Consider the following 13,197-nt stretch of genomic DNA (forward strand, 5'->3'; position numbering starts at 1 on the left):
ATCTGCAGCCTCCCGGAGCACATGACTACAAGGGTAGCCCTCAATCTTGGGCTTGTTACACGTGCACTCACATGACGTTGGGCCGAGGGTGACAGTTTGCTTTTTGGATCCTTTGTGGTGACCCTTAACGTACTTGGCTCGCACATTGACCTCACACTTATTCCTAAGTGCGTCCACTTTCCTGCAACCATGGCTTTGGGACTTCTTTGTGTTCTCGTCCAGATGTCTTTGCATCTTCTCGGACCATGGCTTGTTCAATTCAACTTGTGCTTTAGCCACGGTAACCCTGTCTACAAAGTATGACAGTGTCCGGTTCCAAGTTTCTTCAATTAGGGCTGTGATAGGCAAGGCTCTCACCCCTTTAAGAACACCATTGTACACCTCTGACATGTTGCTGGTCATTATTCCATACCGAGCCCGGTGTCGTGAGCCTGCGCCCACTTGGACAAATCAGGGCAATTCTCGCCGATCCACTGGCTCAAATTTATGGCCGTCCTTCGACCCCTCCCGTCTTCTCTCTGCAGCAAGGCCGCGCGCTCGATCTCACCATTGATACCTGCCCAGATGGCATTCATTTTGGCTTGAGTTTTTTGCATGCACATCCTCTTGAATAACTTGAACCAATCCTTATTCTTGAATTTGGAGTAAAAGTTTGCTGCCAAATGCCGCATGCACCACCTTCCCTCTAGATCAGGCCACTTCCACTCTTCTGACGACTGCTTAATTATGTCGAGAGCACTTAATAATCTTGTGTTGCGATCAGAGATGATGCAAACACCTAAACGCTCTTTCACGACACCCATCTTCATGCAGCTCAGGAACCACAACCAGCTATCTTTGTTCTCGCTCTCGACCAGTGTGTATGCAATAGGAAGAAGCTGATTATTTGCATCTGCTGCAATCGCCACCAATAGTGTGCCCTTGTACTTTCCAGTGAGAAAGGTACCATCAACTGATAATACCGGGCGACAGTGCCTGAAGGCTTGTATAGTCTGGGCGAATGCCCAGAATAAGCGGTCCAGGATTAGCTCACCCGGGTTCTTTGGGTTCTGACGTTCTCTCCGCCAAACTTGAGTCCCCCTATTAGCACTTGCTATCTGATGAAGCATTCTGGGGGCATAAGAATAGGCCTCCTCATAGGTTCCATACAAGTTCTTGAATATATTTTCCTTCGCATGCCTAGCCTTGCTGTAGCTGACAGGGAAGCCAATCTGATCTTCTACATCTTTTTGCAAAGCCCTAACACTAATGTTGAGACTTCCCTGCACAATTGTTTCCATCACCTGTGCCACATATCTTGCCGTCACATTGCAGTGATTTGAAAGAGTCCCAGTTTGCTCATAGCTATGCTGCACTATTTTTGTGATATGCCATGACTGACATACCCCAGGCTTCAGTCTAGCGAGAACTCTTCCACGGCAACCTTTCGCGGTGTGGATGCATATGACCTTCAACTCTTTTTTATCAGACTGCTTCACTTTTTGCTGGCGGTGGAGGGCGATTGCATACCTATTAATTGCTTGGTAAGCAGACTTCTTGTCTAGGAAAACCTGCCCAACCTCCAGACTCCCCGCTTCTAGGCCAGAAACAGAGTGAAATTCATTTGTGATGCTCATATCCTGTAAAAACCCAGGTTGCAGTGACGCCGCGACCGCCCTCTGGGGAGGAACATCTTCTTCTTCGCTTGACTCGGAATACGCGGAAGAGTGATCGTCATCATCGAGCGCCTCCGGCAATCCCTCCACGTGTTCACTTATGTCAACGGCCGCAGACCAATATCCTGTGTCATACACAGGCTGGTCGCCCGTCGGTTCCGATGGGCCGATGCTAGGGGCTGATGTGATGGCCAACTCGACCTCACTGTTGGGGAACGTAGTAATTTCAAAAATTTCCTACGCACACGCAAGATCATGATGATGGCATAGCAACGAGAGGGGAGAGTGTTGTCCACGTACCCTCGTAGACCGTAAGCGGAAGCGTTATGACAACGCGGTTGATGTAGTCGTACGTCTTCACGATCCGACCGATCCAAGTACCGAACGTACGGCACCTCCGAGTTCAGCACACGTTCAGCTCGATGACGATCCCCGGACTCCGATCCAGCAAAGCTTCGGGGATGAGTTCCGTCAGCACGACAGCGTGGTGACGATGATGATGCTCTACCGGTGCAGGGCTTCGCCTAAACTCCACGATGATATAACCGAGGTGGAATATGGTGGAGGGGGCACCGCACACGGCTAAGGAACGATCTGTAGATCAACTTGTGTGTCTATGGGGTGCCCCCTGCCCCCGTATATAAAGGAGCAAGGGGAGGAGGCGGCCGGCCAGGGAGAGGCGCGCCAAGGGGAGTCCTACTCCCATCGGGAGTAGGCCTCCCTCCTTCCTTGTTGGAGTAGGAGAAGGGGGAAAGAGGGGGAGAGGAGGAAGGAAAGAGGGGCTGCACCCCTTGTCCAATTCGGACCAGAGGGGGGCTGCGCGCCTCCTTCCTTTCGGCCTCTCTCCTCAATTCCCGTATGGCCCAATAAGGCCCATATACTCCCCGGCGAATTCCCGTAACTCTCCGGTACTCCGAAAAATACCCGAATAACTCGAAACCTTTCTGAACTCCGAATATAGTCGTCCAATATATCGATCTTTACGTCTCAACCATTTCGAGACTCCTCGTCATGTCCCCGATCTCATCCGGGACTCCGAACTCCGAACTCCTTCGGTACATCAAAACTCATAAACTCATAATATAACTGTCATCGAAACCTTAAGCGTGTGGACCCTACGGGTTCGAGAACTATGTAGACATGACCTAGAACTATTCTTGGTCAATAACCAATAGCGGAACCTGGATGTCCATATTGACTCCTACATATTTTACGAAGATCTTTACCGGTCAAACCGCATAACAACATACTTTGTTCCCTTTGTCATCGGTATGTTACTTGCCCGAGATTCGATCGTCGGTATCCAATACCTAGTTCAATCTCGTTACCGGCAAGTCTCTTTACTCATTACGTAATGCATCATTCCGTAACCAACTCATTAGCTACATTGCTTGCAAGGCTTATAGTGATGTGCATTACCAAGAGGGCCCAGAGATACCTCTCTGACAATCGGAGTGACAAAACCTAATCTCGAAATACGCCAACCCAACATGTACCTTTGGAGACACCTGTAGTACTCCTTTATAATTACCCACTTACGTTGTGACGTTTGGTAGCACCCAAAGTGTTCCTTCGGTAAACGGGAGTTGCATAATCTCATAGTTACAGGAACATGTATAAGTCATGAAGAAAGCAATAGCAACATACTAAACGATCAAGTGCTAGGCTAACGGAATGGGTCAAGTCAATCACATCATTCTCCTAATGATGTGATCCCGTTAATCAAATGACAACTCTTTTGTCTATGGTTAGGAAACATAACCATCTTTGATAAACGAGCTAGTCAAGTAGAGGCATACTAGTGACACTATGTTTGTCTATGTATTCACACATGTATTATGTTTCCGGTTAATACAATTCTAGCATGAATAATAAACATTTATCATGATATAAGGAAATAAATAATAACTTTATTATTGCCTCTAGGGCATATTTCCTTCAGTCTCCCACTTGCACTAGAGTCAATAATCTAGTTCACATCATCATGTGATTTAACACCAATATTCATATCTGTATATGATTAACACCCAGAGTTCACATCGTCATGTGACCAACACCCAAAGGGTTTACTAGAGTCAATAATCTAGTTCACATTGCTATGTGATTAACACCCAAAGAGTACTAAGGTATGATCATGTTTTGCTCGTGAGAGAAGTTTTAGTCAACGGGTCTGTCACATACAGAGCCGTATGTATTTTGCAAATATTCTATGTCTACAATGCTCTGCACGGAGCTACTCTAGCTAATTGCTCCCACTTTCAATATGTATCCAGATTGCGACTTAGAGTCATCTGGATCAGTGTAAAAGTTTGCACCGATGTAACTTTTACGACGAGCTCTTTTATCACCTCCATAATCGAGAAACATCTCCTTAGTCCTCACTAAGGATATTCTTGACCGCTGTCCAGTGATCTACTATTAGATCACTATTGTACTCCCTTGCCAAACCAGGGCAGAGTATACAATAGGTCTGGTCCATAGCATGGCATACTTTTATAAAACCTATGACTAAATGCATAGGGAATGACTTTCATTCTCTTTCTATTTTCTGTCGTGGTCGGGATTTGAGTCTTACTCAATTTCATACCTTTGCCACACAGGCAAGAACTCTTTCTTTGACTGTTCCATTTTGAACTACTTCAAAATCTTGTCAAGGTATGTACTTATTGAAAATCTTATCAAGCATCTTGATCTATCTCAATAGATCTTGATGCTCAATATGTAAGTAGCTTTACTGAGGTCTTTCTTTGAAAAACTCTTTTCAAACACTCCTTTATGCTTTGCAGAAAAATTCTACATCATTTCTGATCAACAATATGTCTTACACATATAATATCAGAAATTCTACAGTGCTCCCACTCACTTTCTTGTAAATACAAGCCTTTCCAAAAGTCTGTATAAAACTATATGCTTTGATCAACTCATCAAGGCGTATATTCCAACTCCGAGATGCTTGCACCAGTCCATTGATGGATCGCTGGAGCTTGCACATTTTGTTAGCACCTTTAGGATTGACAAAACCTTCTGGTTGCATCATATACAACTCTTCTTTAAAGAATCCATTGAGGAATGCAGTTTTGACATCCATTTGCCAGATTTCATAAAATGTGGCAATTGCTAACATGATTCGGACAGACTTAAGCATCGCTACAGTTGAGAAAATCTCATTGTAGTCAACATCTTGAACTTGTCGAAAACCTTTTTGTGACAAGTCGAGCTTTGTAGATAGTAACACTACTATCAGTGTCCGTCTTCCTCTTGAAGATCCATTTATTTAACATGGCTTGCTGATCATTGAGCAAGTCAATCAAAGTCCATACTTTGTTCTCATACATGGATCCTATCTCAGATTTCATGGCCTCAAGCCATTTCGCGGAATCTGGGCTCATCATCGCTTCCTCATAGTTCGTAGGTTCATCATGGTCTAGTAACATGACTTCTAGAACGGGATTACCGTACCACTTTGGTGCGGATCTTATTCTGGAAGACCTACGAGGTTCGGTAGTAACTTGATCTGAAGCTTCATGATCATCATCATTAACTTCCTCACTAATCGGTGTAGGCATCACTGGAACTGATTTCTGTGATGAACTACTTTCCAATTTGGGAGAAGGTACAATTACCTTATCAAGTTCTACTTTCCTCCCACTCACTTCTTTCGAGAGAAACTCCTTCTCTAGAAAGGATCCATCTTAGCAACGAATCTTGCTTTCAGATCTGTGATAGAAGGTGTACCCAATAGTTACCTTTGGGTATTCTATGAAGACGCACTTCTCCGATTTGGGTTCGAGCTTATCAGGTTGAAAACCTTTTTCATATAAGCATCACAACTCCAAACTTTAAGAAACGACAGCTTAGGTTTACTGCTAAACCATAGTTCATACGGTGTCGTCTCAACGGATTTAGATGGTGCCCTTTTAACGTGAATGCAGCTGTCTCTAATGCATAACCCCAAAACGATAATGGTAAATCAGTAAGAGACATCATAGATCGCACCATATCCAATAAAGTGCGGTTACGACGTTCGGACACACCATTAAGCTGTGGTGTTCCAGGTGGCATGAGTTTGTGAAACTATTCCACATTGTTTTAATTGAAGACCAAACTCGTAACTCAAATATTTGTGTCCGCGATCAAATTGCAGAAACTTAATTTTCTTGTTACGATGATTCTCCACTTCACTCTGAAATTCTTTGAACTTTTCAAATGTTTCAGACTTGTGCTTCATTAAGTAGATATACTCATATCTGCTCAATTCATTTTGTGAAGACCAGAAAATAACGATACCCGCCACGAGCATCAACACTCATTGGACCGCATACATTGGTATGTATTATTTCCAATAAGTCACTAGCTCGTTCCATTGTTCCGGAGAACGGAGTTTTAGTCATCTTGCCCAAAAGGCACGGTTCGCAAGCATCAAATGATTCATAACCAAGTGATTTCGAAAATCCATCTTTATGGAGTTTCTTCATGCGCTTTACTCCGATATGACCCAAACGGCAGTGCCACAAATAAGTTGCACTATCATTATTAACTTTGCATCTTTTGGCATCAATATTATGAATATGTGTATCACTATGATTGAGATCCAACAAACTATTTTCATTGGGTGTATAACCATTGAAGGTCTTATTCATGTAAACAGAATAACAATTATTCTATAACTTTAAATGAATAACCGTATCGCAATAAACACGATCAAATCATGTTCATGCTCAACGCAAATGCCAAATAACATTTATTTAGGTTTAACACTAATCCCGAAAGTATAGAGAGTGTACGATGATGATCATATCAATCTTGGAACTACTTCCAACACTCATCGTCACTTCCCCTTCAACTAGTCTCTGTTTATTCTGTAACTCCTGTTTAGAGTTACTAATCTTAGTAACCGAACAAGTATCAAATACTCAGGGGCTACTATAAACACTAGTAAGGCACACATCAATAACCTGTATATTAAATATACCCTTGTTCACTTTGCCATCCTTCTTATCCACCAAATATTTGGAGTAGTTCCACTTCCAGTGACCATTTCCTTTGCAGTAGAAGCACTCAGTTTCAGGCTTAGGTCCAGCTTTGGGCTTCTTCACGGGAGTGACAACTCGTTTGCCATTCTACTTGAAGTTTCCCTTTCTTTCCCTTTGCCCTTTTCTTGAAACTAGTGGTCTTGTCAATCATCAACACTTGATGCTCTTTCTTGATTTCTACCTTCATCGATTTCAACATCACGAAGAGCTCGGGAATTGTTTTCGTCATCCCTTGCATACTATAGTTCATCACGAAGTTCTAGTAACTTAGTGATGGTGACTAGAGAATTCTGTCAATCACTATCTTATCTGGAAGATTAACTCCCACTTGATTCAAGTGATTGAAGTACCCAGACAATCTGAGCACATGCTTACTAGTTGAGCGATTCTCCTCCATCTTTTAGCTATAGAACTTGTTGGAGACTTCATATCTCTTAACTCGGGTATTTGCTTGAAATATTAACTTCAATTCCTGGAACATCTCATATGGTCCATGACGTTCAAAACATCTTTGAAGTCCCGATTCTAAGCCGTTAAGCATGGTGCACTAAACTATCAAGTAGTCATCATATTGAGCTAGCCAAATGTTCATAACGTCTGTGTCTACTCCTGCAATAGGTCTGTCACCTAGCGGTGCATTAAGGACATAATTCTTCTGTGCAGCAATGAGGATAAACCTCAGATAACGGATCCAATCCGCATCATTGATACTAACATCTTTCAACACAATTTTCTCTAGGAACATATCAAAATAAACATATGAAAGCAACAACGCAAGCTATTAATCTACAACATAATTTGCAAAATACTACCAGGACTAAGTTCATGATAAATTTAAGTTCAATTGATCATATTACTTAAGAACTCCCACTTAGATAGACATCCCTCTAATCCTCTAAGTGATTACGTGATCCATATCAACTACACCATGTCCGATCGTCACGTGAGATGGAGTAGTTTCAATGGTGAACATCAATATGTTGATCATATCTACTATATGATTCACGCTCGACCTTTCGGTCTCCGTGTTCCGAGGCCATATCTGTATATGCTAGGCTCGTCAAGTTTAACCTGAGTATTCCGCGTGTGCAACTGTTTTGCACCCGTTGTATTTGAACGTAGAGCCTATCACACCCGATCATCACGTGGTGTCTCAGCACGAAGAACTTTCGCAACAGTGCATACTCAGGGAGAACACTTCTTGATAATTAGTGAGAGATCATCTTAAAATGCTACCGTCAAACAAAACAGAATAAGATGTATAACAGATAAACATCATATGCAATCAAAATATGTGACATGATATGGCCATGATCATCTTGCGCCTTTTGATCTCCATCTCCAAAGTACTGTCATGATCTCTATCATTACCGGCACGACACCATGATCTTCATCATCTTGATCTATATCAATGTGTCGTCACATGGTCGTCTCGCCAACTATTGCTCTTGCAACTATTGCTATTGCATAGCGATAAAGTAAAGCAATTATTTGGCACTTGCATCTTATGCAACAAAGAGACAACCATAGGGCTTCTGCCAGTTGCCGATAACTTCAACAAAACATGATCATCTCATACAACAACTTATATCTCATCACGTCTTGACCATATCACATCACAACATGCCCTGCAAAAACAAGTTAGACGTCCTTTACTTTGTTGTTGCAAATTTTACGTGGCTGCTATGGGCTTAGCAAGAACCGGTCTTACCTACGCATCAAAACCACAACGATAGTTCGTTAATTTAGTGCTGTTTTAACCTTCGCAAGGACCGGGCGTAGCCACACTCGATTCAGCTAAAGTGAGAGAGACAGACACCCGCCAGCCACCTTTAAGCATGAGTGCTCGTAACGGTGAAACCAGTCTCGCGTAAGCGTACGCGTAATGTCGGTCCGGGCCGCTTCATCTCACAATACCGCCGAACCAAAGTATGACATGCTGGTAAGCAGTATGACTTGTATCGCCCACAACTCACTTGTGTTCTACTCGTGCATATGACATCTACGCATAAAACCTGGATCTGATACCACTATTGGGGAACGTAGTAATTTCAAAAATTTCCTACGCACACGCAAGATCATGGTGATGGCATAGCAACGAGAGGGAAGAGTGTTGTCCACGTATCCTCGTAGACCGTAAGCGGAAGCGTTATGACAACGCGGTTGATGTAGTCGTACGTCTTCACGATCCGACCGATCCAAGTACCGAACGTACGGCACCTCCGAGTTCAGCACACATTCAGCTCGATGACGATCCCCGGGCTCCGATCCAGCAAAGCTTCGGGGATGAGTTCCGTCAGCACGACGGCGTCGTGACGATGATGATGCTCTAACGGCGCAGGGCTTCGCCTAAACTCCACGATGATATGACCGAGGTGGAATATGGTGGAAGGGGGCACCGCACACGGCTAAGGAACGATCCGTAGATCAACTTGTGTGTCTATGGGGTGCCCCCTTGCCCCCATATATAAAGGAGCAAGGGGAGGAGGCGGCCGGCCAGGGAGAGGCACGCCAAGGGGAGTCCTACTCCCACCGGGAGTAGGACTCCCTCCTTCCTTGTTGGAGTAGGAGAAGGGGGAAAGAGGGGGAGAGGAGGAAGGAAAGAGGGGCTGCACCCCTTGTCCAATTCGGACCAGAGGGGGGCTGCGCTCCTCCTTCCTTTCGGCCTCTCTCCTCAATTCCCGTATGGCCCAATAAGGCCCATATACTCCCCGGCGAATTCCCGTAACTCTCCGGTACTCCGAAAAATATCCGAATCACTCGGAACCTTTCCGAACTCCGAATATAGTTGTCCAATATATCGATCTTTACGTCTCGACCATTTCGAGACTCCTCGTCATGTCCCCGATCTCATCCGGGACTCCGAACTCCTTCGGTACATCAAAACTCATAAACTTATAATATAACTGTAATCGAAACCTTAAGCGTGCGGACCCTACGGGTTCGAGAACTATGTAGACATGACCTAGAACTAATATTGGTCAATAACCAATAGCGGAACCTGGATGCCCATATTGGCTCCTACATATTCTACGAAGATCTTTATCGGTCAAACCGCATAACAACATACTTTGTTTCCTTTGTCATCGGTATGTTACTTGCCCGAGATTCGATCGTCGGTATCCAATACCTAGTTCAATCTCGTTATCGGCAAGTCTCTTTACTCATTACGTAATGCATCATTCCGTAACTAACTCATTAGCTACATTGCTTGCAAAGCTTATAGTGATGTGCATTACCGAGAGGGCCCAGAGATACCTCTCCGACAATCGGAGTGACAAAACCTAATCTCGAAATACGCCAACCCAACATGTACCTTTGGAGACACCTGTAGTACTCCTTTATAATCACCCAGTTACGTTGTGACGTTTGGTAGCACCCAAAGTGTTCCTCCGATAAACGGGAGTTGCATAATCTCATAGTTACAGGAACATGTATAAGTCATGAAGAAAGCAATAACAACATACTAAATGATCAAGTGCTAGGCTAACGGAATGGGTCAAGTCAATCACATCATTCTCCTAATGATGTGATCCCGTTAATCAAATGACAACTCTTTTGTCTATGGTTAGGAAACATAACCATCTTTGATAAACGAGCTAGTCAAGTAGAGGCATACTAGTGACACTATGTTTGTCTATGTATTCACACATGTATTATGTTTCCGGTTAATACAATTCTAGCATGAATAATAAACATTTATCATAATATAAGGAAATAAATAATAACTTTATTATTGCCTCTAGGGCATATTTCCTTCACTCACCGCCCCTGCTACTACATCCGGCAACATCAGTGACTGAAATGAACTCCACATACACCATCGGCTGACCAAACACTGGGTTATTGGGATTGCTTGCAAACCTCATGTACGACCCCCACGACTGATCACCTGTGACAGGCCACAAACCCCAACGGGAAGCTGTCCCATCTTTTGCTCCGTCAGCGACGAAGGCCTCCATTGTCATTTTTTCCCTGCATCCCTGGGCCAAACACCGCTCGGATGCACCTTCTGACAGCTGCGTAACCCACGTTCACCATGTCTCTAACTACAACTGTAGTCGACTCGCACAAGGACACATCCACCCCGAAAGGACCGTCCTGTAAGACGTTTCCATAGTACACTAATAAATTTTCCATAGTACCTAACCAAAATACATGTTTACATTTCAAACAATTAGTAACTGAACATTTAGTAGTAGTACGATGACAACATTTACATATCATACGACTAAAATAATAATCATATTTTCGTTACAAATATTTATTTTGTTTTTAGAACCATTTGCTTAGACTTTTCGGGGTTGTTTGGTTAACGGGTATTTAGAGATTTTTTTTCCTCAAACTTGTCTACTAGCGTCACAAACTAAAACTCTCTTTGCTTTTCTCTAACTACCCCAAAAATATCCTAAATTGATTCTCATAACATGCAAAAACTGAGCTTTTGAAAATATGACTATTAGTAAAAACTATTTTTCTTACAACAGGTTATGACAAAACCCACTGTAATTACTCGCTATCCAAACAACCAGTAAACATAATAGTACAATAATAACATTTTAATATCATATGAGTAAAACATTTAATTTCTTTCGGCTTTATATAATTTTTTCACATCATACGATAACAATCATTTATCTACAAATAATAATATTTGCAGCGGCATGCACATTATTCACAATAGTACATCAATACAAAAAATATTAACAAAATTATAGTGTCATTTTTTACCTTAGCTCCAATATGGATGTGCTTGCGAATGCAATTAAGCATCAAAATAGTTCCAATAAATATCCGTCACCAGTACTATATGAACGGAGTCAACCTATTATCACATTAACATCAATATTATGTTGGGGAACATAGTAATTTCAAAAAATTTCTTACGCACACGCAAGATCATGGTGATGGCATAGCAATGAGAGGGGAGAGTATTGTCCACGTACCCTCGTAGACCGTAAGCGGAAGTGTTATGACAACGCGGTTGATGTAGTCGTACGTCTTCACGATCCGACCGATCCAAGTACCGAACGTACGACACCTCCGAGTTCAGCACACGTTCAGCTCGATGACGATCCCCGGGCTCCGATCCAGCAAAGCGTCGGGGATGAGTTCCGTCAGCACGACGGCATGGTGATGATGATGATGTTCTACCGGCGCAGGGCTTCGCCTAAACTCCGCGACGATTTGACCGAGGTGGAATATGGTGGAGGGGGCACCGCACACGGCTTAGGAACGATCCGTAGATCAACTTGTGTGTCATGGGGTGCCCCCTGCCCCCGTATACAAAGGAGCAAGGGGGGAGGAGGCCGGCCCTAGGAGGGGGCGCGCCAAGTGTGGAGTCCTACTAGGACTCCCTAGTCCTAGTAGGATTCCACCTCCCTTGTTTGGAGTAGGAGAAGGGGAAAGAGGGGGAGAGGAAGAAGGAAAGGGGGGCTGCGCCCCTTGTCCAATTCGGACCAGAGGGGGGCGCAGGCCTCCTTCCTTTTGGCCCCTCTCCTCTATTCCCGTATGGCCCAATAAGGCCCATATACTCCCCAGCGAATTCCCGTAACTCTCCGGTACTCCGAAAAATATCCGAATCACTCGGAACCTTTCCGAACTCCGAATATAGTCGTCCAATATATCGATCTTTACGTCTCGACCATTTTGAGACTCCTCGTCATGTCCCCCGATCTCATCCGGGACTCCAAACTCCTTCGGTACATCAAAACTCATAAACTCATAATATAACTGTCATCGAAACCTTAAGCGTGCGGACCCTACGGGTTCAAGAACTATGTAGACATGACCTAGAACTATTCTTGGTCAATAACCAATAGCGGAACCTGGATGCCCATATTGGCTCCTACATATTCTACGAAGATCTTTATCGGTCAAACCACATAACAACATACTTTGTTCCCTTTGTGATCGGTATGTTACTTGCCCGAGATTCGATCGTCGGTATCCAATACCTAGTTCAATCTCGTTACCGGCAAGTCTCTTTACTCGTTACATAATGCATCATCCCGCAACTAACTCATTAGTCACATTGCTTGCAAGGCTTATAGTGATGTGCATTACTGAGAGGGCCCAGAGATACCTCTCCGACAATCGGAGTGACAAAACCTAATCTCGAAATACGCCAACCCAACATGTACCTTTGGAGACACCTGTAGTACTCCTTTATAATCACCTAGTTACGTTGTGACGTTTGGTAGCACCCAAAGTGTTCCTCCGGTAAACGGGAGTTGCATAATCTCATAGTTACAGGAACATGTATAAGTCATGAAGAAAGCAATAGCAACATACTAAACGATCAAGTGCTAGGCTAACGGAATGGGTCATGTCAATCACATCATTCTCCTAATGATGTGATCCCATTAATCAAATGACAACACATGTCTATGGTAGGAAACATAACCATCTTTGATTAATGAGCTAGTCAAGTAGAGGCATACTAGTGACTATATGTTTGTCTATGTATTCACACATGTATCATGTTTCCGGATAATACAATTCTAGCA

The sequence above is a fragment of the Triticum aestivum genome, chromosome 6B (assembly GCF_018294505.1).
Source record: "Triticum aestivum cultivar Chinese Spring chromosome 6B, IWGSC CS RefSeq v2.1, whole genome shotgun sequence".
Classification (NCBI taxonomy): domain Eukaryota; kingdom Viridiplantae; phylum Streptophyta; class Magnoliopsida; order Poales; family Poaceae; genus Triticum; species Triticum aestivum.